Genomic DNA, 20128 nt, shown 5'->3' on the forward strand with positions numbered 1-20128 from the left:
CAAGTTCGATCCCGTATCTAAGAGATTCAGTGATTTTATTACACTGTGTGTTAGAGAGTACTAATGTTGGTTACGGGGCTGGAATTGATGGACTGTCACAAAGGATTGTTTCCAGTTAACTAACTCAGCAACCTAAAATAATGGTACCATTCTGTCTGCCTATTCTGGTCTGCTTCCTTTTTCATCTGAACAATTATGGATGATGTTGCCTCTTTAAATATTCTTCTTTTCATTTATTAATAAAAATTCAAAATTGCTTGCTTTAAAATGATACAAGTAAATTGCTATTTTTGTTTTATATCAATTTAATTGAGAGAGAATTTGTTTGATGGTGAAAACTCATTACCTGAAATGTCCTTTTCATGTCTTATCAGAATCTTTCCTTTTGTCTTTAAACTTTAACAAGCCTCAATATATCACTTATAATCTTCCCTCACCAGAAACCATTTATTTACTCTGCCGTTTTCAAAGGGGCCCTTAAGAACTACACCCTTGAAACAAAGTGCATCTGAGAGAAACACATAAATGTGCTGGTACAGACGTTATTAGAGCCTTCACACAAGCACCTGTAATATACCACTTTGTTAAATTAACAATTTCACCACTTTTCACACTTCTACCGAGTACAAAGATGTAAAGAAAAACTTCCATAATTTAAGCCTTTGTATAATCAGCCTCTCTATAGCTGCTACCTTTCCATTCCCAGATGTAAAATCAACTCTTAAACAACCAATTATAATCGTGTGAAGATACTTCTTTTCTACAAACTCACAAGTAGATGTCAAAACTTCAAAAACGAATTGAAACCAAAAATAAAATTTTAAAAGTTTTTAGCATTAAATGGTAGACTTTCCAATCAAGTTTAAACATCTCGGTTATCATGTAAAGAGAACAGCATGACCTCTATAATGGTTTCATCATGTTGTGAAACCCTGCCAGACTTTTCTCTCTAAATAGCTGTGCAATTTGGTGGTTATAAGTAGTAAGTAGTGCAGAAATTTTTCACAAATGTTGTATAATACAGCTTTTCTGGAAAAAGTTGTTTTCCTTTAAATATACAATTGACATTTTTTCTCTCTCTCTTTTTCTAAAAAAAGTCTTCATTAGACAAATATTTATTAAATATGAATCGTAATTCAAACAATATACATCGAAACACAATGCTGCTAAAGTCACAGAATATGTTCTCTCAACTATAAAGCAGTTATAAAGGTATTGAAGAGCTTATTAAGAGAAACAGCAGTTTTATTTAAGCTACAGTCAATAAATCTACAAAGATGAAGGATCCAACATGATTTGTAGAAGATTGTTTGATTTGTTTATAAAAGGGACTGAATCGTGAAAATCTATTCTTTTTGCATACCGTGCAGCTCCTACTCTAAAAATACATGTTCAACAACTAACAGTCTAACAGTTCAATTCAGCATAGTGCAATTGTTGATGAAGCCATTCATCTCGGAATATCACAAAGCTCTTTGAAGCTAAACAAAGCACGATTCACATAGGTATACATCATCATTTAAGTTGTTGTATATATGTTTCATGTCTTTCATAAAAGTGCACTTCTAGCCTTGAAGTTAACATGCACTATCTCTATCAGAAGTGAATACGTCTTTAAACTTTTTCGAGTAAGTTATATATAGCAGACCATCCACATATATCTGTACCAGTGTCCTGCCGAGAGTTTTTCTTAGCTAATCCAGGCACCAAATGAAGATGAGAACGTGATTACTGACATCCCAGCAGACCTGCTTCCTGATTTACTGGCATCCTGACCCAACAGGTATATCCCACTAATTAGACAGCCATGAAAACTTTACCTTCGTTATAAAATAGACTTCTCATTAACTGCTAATTTTCCTTAATATAGTCGTCCCATGGAGCAGCGTTCAGTTCAGACAGAGAAATTACTATTCTCACCAGTGGCCTCAGACTAAGGAGCCTGGTCTAATGTCTTAAGGTGGAAGTTTTAAAGTCTACAAAGTACAGATCAAAAGAGTTTTATCATTGCTGTCCTAGAGTAAGTCTTGGTAAAGTATTCTCCATCCTTCTAAGGACAATGTTTTGGTAAGGTATTCTCCATCCTTCTAAGGACAAAGTCTTGGTGAAGTATTTTCAATTCTTCTAAGGACAAAGTCTTTGTGAGGTATTCTCCATCCTTGTAAGGACAAAGTCTTGGTGAAGTATTTTCAATCCTTCTAAGGACAAAGTCTTGGTGAAGTATTCTCAATCCTTCTAAGGACAAAGTCTTGGTGAAGTATTTTCAATTCTTCTAAGGACAAAGTTTGGTGAAGTATTCTCAATCAATCCTTCTAAGGACAAAGTCTTGGCAAAGCTTGCTCAAATTTTTCTTTTCATAATAACTTTTCATGAAATGAGCAAATCCTTAAGTTATTGGTAAATTGAGATAGATCTAAAACTGTAACATTTCACAGTATGGAATTTTCGAGATTTGCATTCAATTTTTTGTTAGAAATCTTGATTGAGTAGAATCCCATATCCATCCCTCAAAATCCAGGGCTATATAGGGTAACACCATATAGACTACTTCACAACTTGACCTTGAACATTTCGAACCAGTCTTTTTATTTTAGTGAGCATGCAATGTATTACTATTTAGGGTGGATATAGATTTCATTATTACAACACAAAGGTCATTTATAGAAGTTAAGTGGACGATTATTTGAGGCACAGATAATCAGATTACAAATATGAATTTAAAGTTTTTAAAACAAATTTGGTAAGTTATTTTTTTGTCATTTGATTTGACAGAAGAAATAGATATGGCTACAAAATTTGTCTGATAACAGAAAAACAGAACAGGTCACCAGAATTGTCCAAAGAACGGTACTTCATGTTAGGTCAGGAACAATGACTGAATTAATGATCATTTTTTGGTCCCTAATGTATGTCAATTACAGGCCTGACATCTTAAATGCACCTGTAAAACGGTGTTACCTAATCCAATAGGTCCTACCCTGTGGAATAGAACTTAATAGGTTTCATGTTGGGAATTATGAATGAATATCAGGTGTATGAAAACATCAAAAACATTATTACAAATTGCAAATTTGACATTTCTTTTTATTGTGTAACCTGAAATATTGTCAATTTTTTTGGAGGTAAGGGTAAATTCACACCAGTATGCACCAGAAATGTCTTAAGTTACAGATCGGCAAAAACAATGTGCTGCTTCATTTAAATTATGATAGTCAGTTCTGAAGGGTTGTCATTTAGGGAGATCTTGGACGCGTGTGAAACAATAGGTTGTAAAGACAATAGGTTGTAACTGTCGCGTGCCCATTGTCTCGAGTCTGTTGTCGCCCGTGTATACCTAGATCACAGTTTATATGAGAACTCTGCTCCAGTATAGCATTTCATCCTGTGCCATACCCCAAATCTGCATATGGACAGGAGAGTACCTGGTTCACACGGGAAAACCTAGGTATCTTACATATAATGTGATAGCATTCTGGAACGTGTATCGAGATTGGTCAGCGATATTATCATATTTCTATTCAATTTTACAATACATTTTGTTATTCATCTAATGAGGATTGAAATTTTAAATTCAAAGTCTGCCAATATGGTTATTCGTAAGAGCATGCGCAAACACAATTTTGTACGAATCGTAACATCTTGACATGTTTAAGGTTATAAGGTTATATATTTAATCATCTGAATTCTGGAATGTCTTGAAAAAATAATTTGGAAAGATTTCAAAATGTGCATGTGCTTTTAATAGGTGGCTTGTTTTTCAAATAGAAGGAACATATCATATTTATATTTAATAAGGAGATAATCAATTATCAATTTCATTTCAATAAATAATGCAAAAATTAAATAACCCTTATACATTATATATATATATTTTATCGTTTTAGGTATTTAGAAATCCAAATATGTACATGTACACCAATTTTGTAGAATCATTTGTTTTAAAGTTATAAGAGTCCAGAAACAGTCTATTCTATTTTTCGTACAGAGAATGTTTATGCAAATTTTAACAGCTTCAAAATTTACTTTTTCTTTTTAATTTTTAGTTAAAAACATCAGTTAATATGAAATAATTCCAATTTAGAATATTTCTTCAAATAATAATTTGAGACTGAATCTTTACCTGTGACTGTACTTAAAATTATAACTGATATTGTGACTGAATTTATAACTTTGATCCCAACTTTGAGATTGAGTTGAATATTCTGTAACTTAACATTTGTGACTGAACTTTGCCCTTAAATTAAGAGACTCAACCATTAATTGTCATTGAACTTTGACCTACTTGAGTGTCAAGGTCATTGAGTAAAGCTTTGTAAAACTCCAGGTTTCTGTATATCTACGTTGTATCCTAGAACAGGGCTTGTTATTGTTTACCTGGTGGAGTTGAAAGCGTGCCAGACTATGCCTACTACAACTGTAGTGAGAATGTGATGGTGATGCTCACTTGTATCCCAGCCAACGCTGGGGAAAACCGGAATTCATCATCAAAACCATCAGCTGTAAACGATATGATTATTCCATACTCAAAGATTCACGACTCCAGGTACAGAAATACTTGAGAAGAAAGTCGGTGGTGACCCGTACCCTAAGACCTTCCTTCCCATGTCAGTGTACCTGCACCCCTCCACTCCTAATTCAAAGAGACGAGTATGTGAAGGTGACCCTACGTGTACTTACTTCCCCCAACTATTTATGTTCTGCAACTGCAAAAATTACAAAACATGCAATGCAAATGCATGCACATCTATCAATCACTACTACTGCACAATATAAACACATCATAAGACATATGTCAGGATGTTTTATATTCCATGGAATCCTTATCGAAGAAACATCATCGTAACCTGAAATGTCACATGATGCACACATCTAATAACAGAAACTGCACAGAAGTGTGTGCAGCCCTAGCATACCACAAAAACACCAAACCTCCCAGGTTTTATCTATTCTATAGGCAGCTGAACATAATCAACTGGGTTCCTTTGTATTTGTTTACGCGAGTGATGAATATTATCATAGAATCTGCTATTGTTTCCATAAAAATGACTAGCAGATAAATAAAAGTATCCATCTTGAATCTTTTAGTAAGCAGTATTGGCTTAAACCACACACACATATATATAGGAGCATCTTTAAAGATCTTAAATAAGCAAGTTATATTAACTGATTTTCATTTCAGTAATACATAATAACTGATATTAATCCTGCTTGTTGGCCAGGAGGCAATGCATTGTTGGTATTGAAGGAGGAAAACCTTATACCTTTTCTTTGTTAGACAGGAAAATCAAACTCCTGGGGCACTGGTAAAAGGTTTAGCTCCATGACACGCTTGACCAGCTGAACTAGAAATACAGCTTTATCAAGGTCATTCTAAGGTCAAATGTCTACATCTTGATCAAGGTCATTCTCAGGTCAAATGTCTACATCTTGATCAAGGTCATTCTCAGGTCAAATGTCTACATCTTGATCAAGGTCATTCTAAAGTAAAATGTCTACATTTTGATCAAGGTCATTGTAAGGTCAAATGTCTACAATTTGATCAAGGTCATTCTAAGGTCAAATATCTAGGTGGAAAGTATTAGGTCTAAATCATTAAGGAACACTTGATGAAGGCATTGCAAGGTCATGTATGAAACACCAGGGATGTGAAGGTCACATTATACTACTTAATAAATGTTAGTCAAGGCCAGTGAAAGGTCATACTGTTAAACTACCAATGATCAGATCTATATGTGATAGTTGAATCCTGTCATTGCACTTGACCACCTTGTGAAGGTCAGACGAGGTAGCTGACAAACCTAATGTTTGTATTTGTCATCACTACATCAAACAGATACAGAGATTGCTGCTCAAGGTTGATGCTGTTTAGAGTGGCGGTTTTCTCTGCTTGCTTTTCTCCTAAACCTTGGGTACAGCTGGTCTGCTTTATCAGGCAAATAATGTTTTATTCTGATAAACATCAGTAGACCATCAAGATTCCCTATAAAACTGAAACTTCTTGACGATAAGTGAAAATTACAACAGGGAAAAAGTGATCTATGTCTTAAACATACAGCTTGCTTAGGAATTAATACAAAGATATTGAACACAAGAAGTATGACTTACCACTCTGAATTATAAAACTGGTTGTACATAATTTTTATTGGAAGGCACATTGACAATCGTATGGGCCCAGTCACTTTGGATACATGTATATCACAAAAGCTTGTAATATATGTTTGTTGACCCATTGAATCCACTCATTCTCTGTAATTCCCATTAAGGCACATGGACCCTAAAAATTATTTTTCTATAATACATTGATAATCAACAAGAAATATTGATCAGAATTGTTTAGGGAAACTTGTACTAAACAACAGGGATTTCTAAGTACAAATACATATTTAACATTAAAAGCTAACTAAAATTGACATTTTTTAGCCTCCTTCTTAGCTAATGTTCGTCAGTACTGATAGCATCGCTTTGGAAGAGATTGGCCTCACCACGTCAGCCGATTAACACACACGTGCCACACAAATTATAGGCACGCGCTACGCTCCCTTCTCTTTTGTAAACATATACCATTTACATGCTCCCGACCACACTTTAAAGAAAATGTACGATGATGATTAGTGACATGATAATATCATATCTCTACCATGGCTCAGCATTTTTGTAGATTTTTCAAAAAAGTTAAATCGTCCCCCAATGAAGCAATCTTCTGATAGAGAGGAAAAGTTGTATAATTCCTGAAGGAATGCTAGCTTCAGAAATTAGCTGGCAATTTAACGACCGCAGAGTACGAAACTTGAAGCTTCGTCCTGTTGGAACTCTCCTTACTGGAGGTAAAACATCTGGTTGTCAGGACAACATACCAAGTTGTAATAGGCAAAACTTTCTACAAGGAATTACACAGCTTATTACACCTGATGTATGTTTAAGTATAAACAACTGAATCAGGAATGACCAGAAAACATTGATTGAAAAAGGGGATGACTGAATTTCATAAAACTGGATTGCCAGATCTAAAGGTCATTAAATAATAAGATTGATTAAAACATCCAATTTTCTACTTGCTTCTATCAGCAGCATGCATAACATCTAAAGTTTTTTATGTTTGATAAATTTTCTTCCTGATTGGGAAGCTCCTTGATGGAAATAGTACATACAGTCGTATATATAGCAAAGAAGTCTAAAAATATATATCCAAAGAAAAAAATGGCTTCCTGAAAAAAGACCAGATGTCAGTTGAAGCTGTTTAACAAGAGTGTCAAGGTCATTTGTAGAATTACTTTAGGGAAAGGGGTTCACCAGACTGCATGCTTAATATAATTTGAGCATGCAAAAGAATTTCGGAAGAGAGGGTATAGGGGTGAAGAAAAGGAGAGAAAGAAGGGGGGAGGACAATTAGCAGGGGAAGGAGAAAGGGGGAGAAATAAAAAGTAAGAAAAAAAAAATAATTGGAGCAGGAGAGAAGGAACAAGTTCTCTCTTCAGACAAGTTGTGGGTCAGGAGTGAGATGATAGATGCAGAATAAAGGGAGACATTGATAGTAAGACAGCCAACATATTTGATATGACAATAAAAGCTAGAAAACAGTAACAGTAGACTCTATCAGCCATAACATTGTAGTTATAGGGTTGATTTTATAGTCTAATACCTCCCCAACATAAAACCAGTGTTTATATCTAGATACAGTAGAGATATAGCCACCAGATTATATCCAATAAAACTGCATCAAATTCCATCAACATTCACTGGACCATGAAATGACCCCTGGAAGGGACTGGTCACACTTCATTTATAGTATAATGGTATCCTATAGACATTGATAGAGGCCTTGGTACAGCAGCAGGATAAAATGGCAGGAATGTGAGACATGCCGCAACATAAGGGCAGGAATATTGACTGACAAAATGAGAGAAACATCTGGCTGTTGTGTAAATGTTTTGATAGTAGTGACCCAGTAAGGTCAATTGTACTGGGAGATCCAACACAAAAACACTCCATACATTCTGTTTGGGGATGCAAGAGGGAATCAGAGATGAACAAGCAAAACACTAAGAGTGCTGTGCCACTCATGGTGAAAACGATCAAAACTTGTGTTTTGATTATTCCAGATAATGGTACTGCTATAATTGTCTAAATTCACAATTGGCACTATGGTTCTCCAACATGGAGAAACTGAATTTATACCAATACAATTTTGTATACAATTAGAGAAGTTTTTAATCAATGCAAAAGAAGTAGGATAGAATCAGGTAAAAACACTACAGACATGCCGCCAAGGACAAGACTGATCCCATGTGATCTCCCTGACTTCCACCTGATTAAGTCTATAACCTCTTTATTCCACTATGATATAAGATAACATCTCCTAACTACTGTATCTGATGTTCAGAGCATCAACAAGATTATGATGTATTGTAGGCAGCCAAATCAGAACTGGATCTTATCTCTGTTGGCTTCTCTTCATAAGTATGGCACACTTTCAAACAACCTGTATCAAGATGGAGGTAGATATGTATAATATCAATATGTTTGATAACATACATTAGATATCTTAACTTCAGAAACAATTAAAGATAACCCCATCTGAAGAACAATTGTGGAATTAAGTGTATTTATTACGGTACTTTGAGTTAATTTGTCTGCCAAAAACTTTTCTTTCTGAAGAGAGCAAATTAAGCTTCTTAGTTATTGTATACTAAATTAAAGCACCCAAATGGAGCCACCAATATCTACAGTACCTCCACCAGGGGGAGTCACCAGTTACTACTGTACTTACACCAGAGGGAGCCACCAGCTACTACAGTACGTACACCAGAGGGAGCCACAAGTTCCTACAGAACTTACCCCAGAAGGAACCACTAGCTCCTATACTACCTACATTAGAGGGGTCTATAAGTTTCTGCATATCAATACCAATACATGAAAGAAAGCTAGCAGTACTTATGACTCTGGTACTTGAGCTAACAACCTTCCACTAAACAACATTATGGTAGTGTAATATATAAACAATAACTAGTCCCACCTGTAGTTCCTAGTACCTTACAACTCATGAATTACCTCCCCTTTATCAGTTATCTTACATAACAAGTCTGCTCCTCACTGTGATGTGTCCCACTAATACAGTATCTGGTAGGATGTTTGGCAGTGTAACAAGTTCATACTACAACAATAGCCCTATAACATGTCTTTTGGATTACAATGACCTCAGATTTCTTCTCATCTTGATACCTCAAAGGCAGCAGTTATGTTAGCTATGTGTTATGTAACATGGCCTTGTCAATATTACACATAATAATGGTGGGCTAGACTCTCTACTTGTCAACACAGCAACATTTATGTCAACACACACTCTGGTACACAAACTGGCTTTATTACTGTATTTAAGTACTTTAATATCCTGAGGTCAGCTTTAATATCGTAACCTCAATACTTCAGTTTCCAATATGGGACAAATCCATATTAACATAGGTTAAACTTCATGTTTAACTGATTCCTGTATTCCTTTAAACATTTTCACTATCAAAAACAAGACCAGATGATTTAGTAATTTTCTTCGCTTACAAAAGTTACTTAATTTACACAATTACCACCATCATACATGCCATACCTCCCGGCGTGAGACAAAACCTCCCGTATTTTAAAGCCTTTTATTGTCTCCCGGCAGGAGAGTCTAAATTCCCGATTTCTATAAACTCCTCCGTTTTATTTTCGTTGCCACATTTGTGTACATGCTAGGTTAACTTTAGCACGAGAGTAACCACTCCCTGACCCCCTGACCAACACCAAATATTGTTCAAATGATGAGTATCATTTATGCGATTAAACACCAATTATTGTTCAAATGATGAGTATCATTTATGCTCTGTCGGCGGTGGAGCATCTTTAAATTGATGTTTTAACATTCAAAATTGATCAAAAAATCTAAAATCATAATTTGAAACCTCCGATTGCCAAGATATGTGCGAGACACCTGGAGTAGGTAAATGAAGATGTGTATTATATAACAAGGAACTGTAGTATCTCCGCTCTAATTTATCTGGGAAGCTGTCTGTTTTCAATATCCGATCACGTGTAAAACCTATGTTATAACAGGCACCTTAACTCCCCACAGTGTTTAAAATCCATCACTCCAATCTGGGGGAAATTTAGAGGTGTAGTTAGCTGAACAGGAAGAAAGGCAATCTTGTACTAATTCACTGACAGTTTTAAAATGTTTAGCATCATCATCTGGCCATTACTTACAGCTGTTCTAGATCACATGACACGTAACATAACTTGTATGATTACTAACACAGTAACAAAGAATTCAAATTCATTGAATATTGTTATAACGTTGGCGAAAAAACTTCTTTTAAGAGATAGCCAACAGAAAACACATTCATATCTTAATGAATATGTTTTATGAATTTTTGTGGAAACATAAATTCAAATGTAGAATGTGAATCTGAGAATAAAATCTGAAGCCTCCCTTTCTCATTTATGAAAAAAGATCTCTACAAATGAGCAGCTTAAAACAGCTAATAAAATATAATAGCTGGAACACATAATTAAATATTTTCCAAAGCATCTCTCAGAGAGTGCAACATTTCATGTTATACATTTATTTCATATCTCCTGTTTTACTGCTTGGGGATTAATTGAAATAATGACATGCCTCTAAGCACTCATAGTACATATAATTATAAAGTACTGTATCATTCTTTACATTTCAATCATACATATAACATCTAAGAGAGATGTTCAGGACAGCACCTGAAGATCATGGTACTGGAATTAAGGCGATGCATGTGCATTGGAAACATGATTAATAGAATTTTAAAATACCCTATGATCAAACATATCTAAACCTTCCTGAGGATACTTCCCCCAAACACAATGAAATTCTAGCATTATTACAACAGTATCAGGTAAAACATTTCAATATTTTTATATAAACTTTGAAGGAATCTTGACAAGATTGACCTCTGTGATAAAAGTTAATTTTCAGCTCAACACAAACATGTTCATTAGGGCACAACATTAAACGCTTGTCAGTGATAAATCAAACATTCCAGTTTTAAACCAACTCAAAAATCCTCATCTTAAAGTGTAAGATTACAAATAACATGCCACTTAAATGAATGTTTCGAATATCTTAAATATTAAAACTTCAATCATACATAACAAGGTGGAAGCTTTAAAAGCTGTATTCTCTGATGTGTCCAATACAAAACACTGTCTAATGCCTGGTTAGCTAAAACAATGGTCGGAATTTTTCAATAGCTTTCTATCAAATTCACGTGAAATGGTTTACTCATTCATATAGAACTGAATTAGAGAAGAATAGATATAGTTATAACTTATAGTGAAAATTAAGGTCGAAGTAAAAAAATACAGAAATATTTAGACAAGTACATTTTAGATGGTTTAAGCATAAGTAACAATACTAAGAAAACATATTTGGAAGTGATAACAACGCGACACAAACACTTTTAAAACTTTTGACTTTAGGATATATATTTATTGACCTGTGTACAAATGATGACAAAGAAGTACACAAATACTAGGACACACAGGGGGTAGTATGTCATGCCAGAGGTCTGACTCATCATAGTCGTGCCACCTTCAAACTTCTAAAAGAGGGAGAAAAAATATCATCTTATAAACCATTTATTAAAAGGACACAACTCACAGAAACCTTCATACTTTCAAAAGGTGGGACAACCTTACTCACTTCTCATAAAGGGGAGACAACCTAACTCACTTCTCATAAAGTAGGGGAGACAACTTTACTCACTTCTATTAAAGGGGAGACAACCTAACTCATTTCTAATAAAGGGGAGACAACCTAACTCCCTTCTCATAAAGTAGAGGAGACAACCTAACTCATTTATCTACCTCAGTAAAGTATCACCTGATACAACCTGACTTTGTGTTAATCTTTATCAGGATAATATAACACCACATCGACCTCAACAATGGTCCACAACTGATCGATATGGTATAAAGTATCTGAGTGCATGGAAACAGATGTTGATTCACTTTTACCAAAGACATATGTTATATGTACATTGCTAGTGACATATTTGCTTTAGTTTTTTTATTGTTATTGAATCCCATTGTTCTGTAGTCTGTCTGGACCCTACTGTAAACATTGTAAACACCAGGGACCAGACTTCCTGATCCATCTGGGTTAGGTACGTATGCACTCAAATGAACCAATTTTACTATTGGTACTACATCATAACATCATATATAATAAAACAATGAGGTATGTAATTGTTACAGTGACATTAAGGTGTTGTGATGAGGAGACTGGAGATATATAGAGATAAATAATGTACAATGCTGCATGTATTATAAATTTGTGTATTGTTACTACAATTTTCAAAGAGAAAATTTCCCTTTCCCCGTCTTTCTTGGAAATATTCACCTCCCCTTTCCCCTTCTTCCTTTGAAATATTCATCTTCCCTTTCCCCCTTTTCCTTTGAAATATTCACCTTCCCTTTCCCCCTTTTCCTTTGAAATATTCACCTTCCATTTCCCTCTCTTCATTTGAAATATTCATCTTCCCTTTCCCCCTCTTCCTTTGAAATATTCACCTTCCCTTTCCCCTTCTTCCTTTGAAATATTCACCTTCCCTTTCCCCCTCTTCCTTTGAAATATTCACCTTCCCTTTCCCCCTCTTCATTTGAAATATTCACCTTCCCTTTCCCCCTCTTCATTTGAAATATTCACCTTCCCTTTCCCCCTCTTCCTTTGACATATTCATCTTCCCTTTCCCCTTCTTCCTTTGAAATATTCACCTTCCCTTTCCCCCTTTTCCTTTGAAATATTCACCTTCCCTTTCCCCTTCTTCATTTGAAATATTCACCTTCCCTTTCCCCTTCTTCATTTGAAATATTCACCTTCCCTTTCCCCTCTTCATTTGAAATATTCACCTTCCCTTTCCCCCTCTTCTTTTGAAATATTCACCTTCCCTTTCCCCTTCTTCCTTTGAAATATTCACCTTCCCTTTCCCCCTTTTCCTTTGAAATATTCACCTTCCCTTTCCCCCTCTTCATTTGAAATATTCACCTTCCCTTTCCCCCTCTTCCTTTGAAATATTCACCTTCCCTTTCCCCCTCTTCCTTTGAAATATTCACCTTCCCTTTCCCCCTCTTCATTTGAAATATTCACCTTCCCTTTCCCCTCTTCATTTGAAATATTCACCTTCCCTTTCCCCTCTTCATTTGAAATATTCACCTTCCCTTTCCCCTCTTCCTTTGAAATATTCACCTTCCCTTTCCCCCTCTTCATTTGAAATATTCACCTTCCCTTTCCCCCCTTTTCCTTTGAAATATTCACCTTCCCTTTCCCCCTCTTCATTTGAAATATTCACCTTCCCTTTCCCCCTCTTCATTTGAAATATTCACCTTCCCTTTCCCCTCTTCCTTTGAAATATTCACCTTCCCTTTCCCCTCTTCATTTGAAATATTCACCTTCCCTTTCCCCCTTTTCCTTTGAAATATTCACCTTCCCTTTCCCCTTCTTCATTTGAAATATTCACCTTCCCTTTCCCCCTCTTCATTTGAAATATTCACCTTCCCTTTCCCCCTCTTCATTTGAAATATTCACCTTCCCTTTCCCCCTCTTCCTTTGAAATATTCACCTTCCCTTTTCCCCTCTTCATTTGAAATATTCACCTTCCCTTTCCCCCTTTTCCTTTGAAATATTCACCTTCCCTTTTCCCCTCTTCATTTGAAATATTCACCTTCCCTTTCCCCCTCTTCCTTTGAAATATTCACCTTCCCTTTCCCCCTCTTCATTTGAAATATTCACCTTCCCTTTCCCCCTCTTCCTTTGAAATATTCACCTTCCCTTTCCCCCTCTTCCTTTGAAATATTCACCTTCCCTTTCCCCCTCTTCCTTTGAAATATTCACCTTCCCTTTCCCCCTCTTCATTTGAAATATTCACCTTCCCTTTCCCCCTCTTCCTTTGAAATATTCACCTTCCCTTTCCCCTCTTCCTTTGAAATATTCACCTTCCCTTTCCCTTTTTCCTTTGAAATATTCACCTTCCCTTTCCCCCTCTTCCTTTGAAATATTCACCTTCCCTTTCCCCCTCTTCATTTGAAATATTCACCTTCCCTTTCCCCCTCTTCCTTTGAAATATTCACCTTCCCTTTCCCCCTCTTCCTTTGAAATATTCACCTTCCCTTTCCCCCTCTTCCTTTGAAATATTCACCTTCCCTTTCCCCCTCTTCATTTGAAATATTCACCTTCCCTTTCCCCCCTGTTCATTTGAAATATTCACCTTCCCTTTCCCCCTCTTCATTTGAAATATTCACCTTCCCTTTCCCCCCTCTTCCTTTGAAATATTCACCTTCCCTTTCCCCCTCTTCCTTTGAAATATTCACCTTCCCTTTCCCCCTCTTCCTTTGAAATATTCACCTTCCCTTTCCCCCTCTTCATTTGAAATATTCACCTTCCCTTTCCCCTCTTCATTTGAAATATTCACCTTCCCTTTCCCCTCTTCCTTTGAAATATTCACCTTCCCTTTCCCCCTCTTCCTTTGACATATTCACCTTCCCTTTCCCCCTCTTCCTTTGAAATATTCACCTTCCCTTTCCCCTTCTTCATTTGAAATATTCACCTTCCCTTTCCCCTTCTTCATTTGAAATATTCACCTTCCCTTCCCCCTCTTCCTTTGAAATATTCACCTTCCCTTTCCCCCTTTTCCTTTGAAATATTCACCTTCCCTTTCCCCCTCTTCATTTGAAATATTCACCTTCCCTTTCCCCTCTTCATTTGAAATATTCACCTTCCCTTTCCCCCTCTTCCTTTGAAATATTCACCTTCCCTTTCCCCCTCTTCATTTGAAATATTCACCTTCCCTTTCCCCCTTTTCCTTTGAAATATTCACCTTCCCTTTCCCCTTCTTCATTTGAAATATTCACCTTCCCTTTCCCCCTCTTCATTTGAAATATTCACCTTCCCTTTCCCCCTCTTCCTTTGAAATATTCACCTTCCCTTTCCCCCTCTTCATTTGAAATATTCACCTTCCCTTTCCCCCTCTTCCTTTGACATATTCACCTTCCCTTTCCCCTTCTTCCTTTGAAATATTCACCTTCCCTTTCCCCTTCTTCATTTGAAATATTCACCTTCCCTTTCCCCCTCTTCCTTTGACATATTCACCTTCCCTTTCCCCCTCTTCCTTTGAAATATTCACCTTCCCTTTCCCCCTTTTCCTTTGAAATATTCACCTTCCCTTTCCCCTTCTTCATTTGAAATATTCACCTTCCCTTTCCCCTTCTTCATTTGAAATATTCACCTTCCCTTTCCCCCTTTTCCTTTGAAATATTCACCTTCCCTTTCCCCCTCTTCCTTTGAAATATTCACCTTCCCTTTCCCCCTTCTTCATTTGAAATATTCACCTTCCCTTTCCCCCTCTTCCTTTGAAATATTCACCTTCCCTTTCCCCCTTCCTTTGAAATATTCACCTTCCCTTTCCCCTCTTCCTTTGAAATATTCACCTTCCCTTTCCCCCTCTTCCTTTGAAATATTCACCTTCCCTTTCCCCCCTTTTCCTTTGAAATATTCACCTTCCCTTTCCCCCTCTTCCTTTGAAATATTCACCTTCCCTTTCCCCCTCTTCATTTGAAATATTCACCTTCCCTTTCCCCTCTTCCTTTGAAATATTCACCTTCCCTTTCCCCCTCTTTCATTTGAAATATTCACCTTCCCTTTCCCCCTTCTTCATTTGAAATATTCACCTTCCCTTTCCCCCCTTTTCTTTGAAATATTCACCTTCCCTTTCCCCTCTTCTTTGAAATATTCACCTCCCTTCCCTTTCTTGAAATATTCACCTTCCCTTTCCCCTCTTCATTTGAAATATTCACCTTCCCTTTCCCCCTCTTCATTTGAAATATTCACCTTCCCTTTCCCCTTTCCTTTGAAATATTCACCTTCCCTTTCCCCCTCTTCTTTGAAATATTCACCTTCCCTTTCCCCCTTCTTCTTTGAAATATTCACCTTCCCTTTCCCCCTCTTCATTTGAAATATTTCACCTTCCCTTTCCCCTCTTCATTTGAAATATTCACCTTCCCTTTCCCCCTCTTCCTTTGAAATATTCACCTTCCCTTTCCCCCTCTTCCTTTGAAATATTCACCTTCCCTTTCCCCTTTTTCCTTTGACATATTCACCTTCCCTTTCCCCCTCTTCATTTGAAATATTCACCTTCCCTTTCCCCCTCTTCATTTGAAATATTCACCTTCCCTTTCCCCCTCTTCCTTTGAAATATTCACCTTCCCTTTCCCCCTCTTCCTTTGAAATATTCACCTTCCCTTTCCCCCTCTTCCTTTGAAATATTCACCTTCCCTTTCCCCTTCTTCATTTGAAATATTCACCTTCCCTTTCCCCCTCTTCATTTGAAATATTCACCTTCCCTTTCCCCCTCTTCCTTTGAAATATTCACCTTCCCTTTCCCCTCTTCTTTGAATATACCTTCCTTTCCCTCTTCCTTTGAAATATTCACCTTCCCTTTCCCCTCTTCTTTGAAATATTCACCTTCCCTTTCCCCTCTTCTTTGAAATATTCACCTTCCCCTTTCCCCCTCTTCATTTGAAATATTCACCTTCCCTTTCCCCTCTTCCTTTGAAATATTCACCTTCCCTTTCCCCTCTTTCTTTGAAATATTCACCTTCCTTTCCCCTTTCTTTGAAATATTCACCTTCCCTTTCCCCTCTTCCTTTGAAATATTCACCTTCCCTTTCCCCTTCTTCATTTGAAATATTCACCTTCCCTTTCCCCTCTTCATTTGAAATATTCACCTTCCCTTTCCCCTCTTCATTTGAAATATTCACCTTCCCTTTCCCCTCTTCCTTTGAAATATTCACCTTCCCTTTCCCCTCTTCCTTTGAAATATTCACCTTCCCTTTCCCCCTCTTCATTTGAAATATTCACCTTCCCTTTCCCCCTCTTCATTTGAAATATTCACCTTCCCTTTCCCCTCTTCATTTGAAATATTCACCTTCCCTTTCCCCCTCTTCATTTGAAATATTCACCTTCCCTTTCCCCTTCTTCCTTTGAAATATTCACCTTCCCTTTCCCCCTTTTCCTTTGAAATATTCACCTTCCCTTTCCCCCTCTTCATTTGAAATATTCACCTTCCCTTTCCCCCCTTTTCCTTTGAAATATTCATCTTCCCTTTCCCCCTCTTCATTTGAAATATTCACCTTCCCTTTCCCCCTCTTCCTTTGAAATATTCACCTTCCCTTTCCCCTCTTCCTTTGAAATATTCACCTTCCCTTTCCCCCTCTTCCTTTGAAATATTCACCTTCCCTTTCCCCTCTTCATTTGAAATATTCACCTTCCCTTTCCCCCTCTTCCTTTGAAATATTCACCTTCCCTTTCCCCCTCTTCTTTGAAATATTCACCTTCCCTTTCCCCTCTTCCTTTGAAATATTCACCTTCCCTTTCCCCCTCTTCTTTGAAATATTCACCTTCCCTTTCCCCCTCTTCATTTGAAATATTCACCTTCCCTTTCCCCCTCTTCCTTTGAAATATTCACCTTCCCTTTCCCCTCTTCATTTGAAATATTCACCTTCCCTTTCCCCCCTTTTCCTTTGAAATATTCATCTTCCCTTTCCCCCTCTTCATTTGAAATTTCTTCCCCTTTCTTTGAAATATTCACCTTCCCTTTCCCCCTCTTCATTTGAAATATTCACCTTCCCTTTCCCCCTCTTCATTTGAAATATTCACCTTCCCTTTCCCCTCTTCCTTTGAAATATTCACCTTCCCTTTCCCCCTTTTCCTTTGAAATATTCACCTTCCCTTTCCCCCTTTTCCTTTGAAATATTCACCTTCCCTTTCCCCCTCTTCATTTGAAATATTCACCTTCCCTTTCCCCCTCTTCATTTGAAATATTCACCTTCCCTTTCCCCCTCTTCCTTTGAAATATTCACCTTCCCTTTCCCCCCTTTTCCTTTGAAATATTCACCTTCCCTTTCCCCTTCTTCATTTGAAATATTCACCTTCCCTTTTCATTTGAAATATTCACCTTCCCTTTCCCCCTCTTCATTTGAAATATTCACCTTCCCTTTCCCCCTTTCCTTTGACATATTCACCTTCCCTTTCCCCTCTTCCTTTGAAATATTCACTTCCTTTCCCCTTTCTTCCTTTTTCCTTTAATATTCACCTTCCCTTTCCCCCTCTTCTTTGAAATATTCACCTTCCCTTTCCCCCTCTTCCTTTGAAATATTCACCTTCCCTTTCCCCCTTTTCCTTTGAAAATATTCACCTTCCCTTTCCCCCTCTTCCTTTGAAATATTCACCTTCCCTTTCCCCCTCTTCCTTTGAAATATTCACCTTCCCTTTCCCCTCTTTCCTTTGAAATATTCACCTTCCCTTTCCCCCTCTTCCTTTGAAATATTCACCTTCCCTTTCCCCCTCTTCCTTTGAAATATTCACCTTCCCTTTCCCCCTCTTCTTTGAAATATTCACCTTCCCTTTCCCCCTCTTCCTTTGAAATATTCACCTTCCCTTTCCCCCTCTTCATTTGAAATATTCACCTTCCCTTTCCCCTCTTCCTTTGAAATATTCACCTTCCCTTTCCCCCTCTTCATTTGAAATATTCACCTTCCCTTTCCCCCTTTCCTTTGAAATATTCACCTTCCCTTTCCCCTTTCCTTTGAAATATTCACCTTCCCTTTCCCCTCTTCCTTTGAAATATTCACCTTCCCTTTCCCCTCTTCCTTTGAAATATTCACCTTCCCTTTCCCTCTTCTTTGAAATATTCACCTTCCCTTTCCCCCTCTTCCTTTGAAATATTCACCTTCCCTTTCCCCTCTTCCTTTGAAATATTCACCTTCCCTTTCCCCCCTCTTCCTTTGAAATATTCACCTTCCCTTTCCCCCCTTTTCCTTTGAAATATTCACCTTCCCTTTCCCCCTCTTCCTTGAAATATTCACCTTCCCTTTCCCCCTCTTCCTTGAAATATTCACCTTCCCTTTCCCCCTCTTCCTTTGAAATATTCACCTTCCCTTTCCCCCTTTTCCTTTGAAATATTCACCTTCCCTTTCCCCTCTTCCTTTGAAATATTCACCTTCCCTTTCCCCTCTTCCTTTGAAATATTCACCTTCCCTTTCCCCTCTTCCTTTGAAATATTCACCTTCCCTTTCCCCCTCTTCCTTTGAAATATTCACCTTCCCTTTTCCCCTCTTCATTTGAAATATTCACCTTCCCTTTCCCCCTTTTCCTTTGAAATATTCACCTTCCCTTTCCCCTCTTCCTTTGAAATATTCACCTTCCCTTTCCCCCTTTTCCTTTGAAATATTCACCTTCCCTTTCCCCCTCTTCATTTGAAATATTCACCTTCCCTTTCCCCTCTTCCTTTGAAATATTCACCTTCCCTTTCCCCCTCTTCCTTTGAAATATTCACCTTCCCTTTCCCCTCTTCCTTTGAAATATTCACTTCCCTTTCCCCCTCTTCCTTTGAAATATTCACCTTCCCTTTCCCCTCTTCCTTTGAAATATTCACCTTCCCTTTCCCCCTTCTCTTCCTTTGAAATATTCACCTTCCCTTTCCCCCTCTTCCTTTGACATATTCACCTTCCCTTTCCCCTTCTTCCTTTGAAATATTCACCTTCCCTTTCCCCCTTTTCCTTTGAAATATTCACCTTCCCTTTTCCCCTTTTCCTTTGAAATATTCACCTTCCCTTTCCCCCTTTTTCATTTGAAATATTCACCTTCCCTTTCCCCTTTTTCTTTGAAATATTCACTACACACATAGAAACCACAAAGTCTGCATAACATCAAAACACTTTTCCTGTCCATAAAGCTAAATTGACACTTTTTGGTCCCAGTCGTCATTGCCCCTTGGGAGTCAGTACGACCATTTGTACAATTTTGAATATCTACCCATAAGGATGCTATATGCGAATGTTAAACGATGTTCATTCAATACTTCCAGAGAAGATGTTTTTAGCAATATGGCCAAATAGATTAAGCTTGCAGGCCCCAAGGATGTCAGCCAACCCTTTGTTAGATTTTTAATCCCACCCAATAAGGAGGCTATCGGCCAAATTTGGTTAAATTCTGACCAATGGTTTTCAAGAAAAAGTCAATTTTGTGAATTGTTGACAGACGACAAAAGTTTCCCTTGGTCCTAAGTTGGAC

General features: G+C 37.3%; 2 protein-coding genes across 6 annotated transcripts in view; one reads left to right on the plus strand and one right to left on the minus strand.

Annotated features, from left to right (window-relative positions):
* The window catches only part of LOC138336107 (activating signal cointegrator 1 complex subunit 3-like), a 332564-nt gene that overhangs the window by 61823 nt on the left and 250613 nt on the right, over positions 1 to 20128 (minus strand). The window lies entirely within an intron of this gene.
* LOC138335395 (uncharacterized) overlaps positions 1 to 20128 on the plus strand; it is an 84045-nt gene that overhangs the window by 998 nt on the left and 62919 nt on the right. The window contains exons 2-3 of one of the 5 annotated variants that reach the window (XM_069284479.1): positions 1871 to 2020; positions 4353 to 4543. The exons of 1 other annotated variant lie outside the window; for it this stretch is intronic. The gene's annotated coding sequence lies outside the window, so the exon portion shown is untranslated. Of the gene's footprint in view, positions 1 to 1870; positions 2021 to 4352; positions 4544 to 12100; positions 12168 to 20128 lie in introns of all 5 variants that reach the window. 3 more of the 5 variants (XM_069284488.1, XM_069284473.1, XM_069284493.1) reach the window with 3 other exon arrangements.

This window comes from Argopecten irradians, chromosome 1 (genome assembly GCF_041381155.1).
Source record: "Argopecten irradians isolate NY chromosome 1, Ai_NY, whole genome shotgun sequence".
NCBI classification, from domain to species: domain Eukaryota; kingdom Metazoa; phylum Mollusca; class Bivalvia; order Pectinida; family Pectinidae; genus Argopecten; species Argopecten irradians.